The sequence below is a fragment of the Nicotiana sylvestris genome, chromosome 1 (genome assembly GCF_000393655.2).
Source record: "Nicotiana sylvestris chromosome 1, ASM39365v2, whole genome shotgun sequence".
In the NCBI taxonomy this organism is placed as follows: Eukaryota; Viridiplantae; Streptophyta; class Magnoliopsida; order Solanales; family Solanaceae; genus Nicotiana; species Nicotiana sylvestris.
The window spans coordinates 29,263,258-29,265,560 of record NC_091057.1 but is presented as its reverse complement, the minus strand read 5'-3'; positions in this window follow the sequence as shown (position 1 = coordinate 29,265,560).

Here is a 2,303-nt window from a genome sequence, read left to right as displayed (position 1 = left end):
ACATAGAACATAATTCTAGGTTTTATACCCTCAGCACTAAGTTTAGAAGAGTTACTTATCTTAAACAAGCCAATTCCGACACCGAGCAAGCCAAGCGATGCTCCAAGAATGCCATCATGCGCATTCTGACCTCCGAATGGATCGAAACTAATAAAAAACAACTCAAATACATCAAACAATACTAAAGGAACCAATTCCAATCGAAAAAGGTCGAATCTTTAATTAAACCCCCAAAATTGGCCAAAAAATCCAACCGGAGCCCGCACCTCGGAACTCGACAAAACTTACAAAATCCGTCAACCCATTCAATTACAAGTTCAACCATACTAGTTTCACTCAAATCCAATTCCGAATCAGTGTTCAAAACTCAAAAATTCATATTATGAAACTTTAGGCCAAAACCCCCAAATTCTTCTTTAAAATTCATCAACCAAAAGCTAAAATCGAAGATAGATTCATGAAATATAACCAAAATCGAGTATAGAACACTTATCCCAATTCATATGCTAAAAAGCGCCTCATAAAATTGCCCAATTCCGAGCTTCCCAACTCAAAATATGTTAAATGCACAAAACCCTCGTTTTAACACGGTTCTGCCTCGTTTCTTATGCCAAAAAATCTCGAAACTCACTTTTGATGAATTCATTGTGAAATTTTAGTCAAGTTAGGCTCTTAAATCATTCCATTTGATCTTATATTGAAGGATATATGTTGGTTTCAATATTTGAAAATAGTGCAGATTTTTAAATACGTTGTAGTGGCAATTTCGTAATTAATCTGAAAAAGTCTAGCAACTCAATTCTTAGTAAAATGACCATAAAATTCTCATACGATGTTCAAATTTGACGATTCTTTTTGCTATGGATCCATAATTATGATACGGATCTAATGCTTCAATAAAAACAGAAATCGGAGCTCATTTGTTCAATGTGGTACCATTTATGCTTGAAGAAACGACGTCAAAACATAAGAAAAACGAGCGCAACACAACCCAAACCTATCCGAAACTCACCTGAGCCCCTAGGGACCCCGTATAAACATGCCAAAAAGTTCCATATCATAATACATACCTACTCGAGGCCTCAAAACACACATAACAATACCGAAACGACGAAATGCACCTCAAATCAAACTTAATGAACTTTCGAACTTTCGACTTCCAAAAACTCATGCCGAAACATATCAAATCAACTCGAAATGAACCCAAATTTTGCACACAAGTCCTAATACATCATACAGAGCTACTCGTGCCCCAAACTACCGAGCGAAGTGCAAATGCTCAAAACGATCGGTCGGGTCGTTACATTCTCCCCCACTTAAACATATGTCCATCCTCAAACGTGCCCAGAGTTATTTCAAAAGCCATCAAATCGCCATGTAACCTCACTATGCACATACCCGAGGGTGATCCTACGTCACCCTATCCCATATAGGTCTGATAACACAACATGACAGAAATTTCTTAATCCAACCTAGCCCATAAGTCTTAGAACCCAATTTCCAACATCTGGAACTTTTTATAACATCAGAGTTTCGCATTTACATGTTGTATAAGTCTGAACAAGCTGTATCAAGACATACCCGTAACCCAAGAGGTAATTATATAATATACCTCAAAACTCAAATACTCATAGCGATGACTTCTAATCATAGTAGATGCTCAAAATAACCCAATACCGGTAAAACCTCTTATCAAACAAAGCCTTGTTCTAACACCTTTATATACTGCTAATGGTGAAAGAAACATATAGAAACTCATAACCATTTGTCAGACCAACAAGTTATGGAACTCCCTCTCCTTTGATAGGAACCATAGTAAATTTCTAAGCCGATCAGTATTAATATCCTTCCAAATATACCGCAATCTAATTCGATAGCACCCACTCTAGGTACGATGACCTCATCCCATCTAACATAATCACTCTAGTGATATGACATATTAATACAGCTTAAAGCCACAACCCGTGCACCAAATAACAACATTCCAAATGTACTCAATCCTGAAAATGTCTCAAACGAGAGGACTGTCCCGCCAACTTAACAAGTACCATCACAACATCGTGCTAATAGCCTAGCACACACCGTAGAACCAAAACACACGAATCCCACACAAATGATCATATCTCAACATAACTTTGTTGCAACGCATGACCCCATCCAAACACCGATTCAATTTATATTCCTCAAGCCGCCTTGCTCAAAATTGATAACCACCTAAAATTTGACATCAAGTACCCAAAGTGCATTAGCATAACCATGGAGAGCAAATAACATAATACCACGACCCGGAAAGGACATAGCCA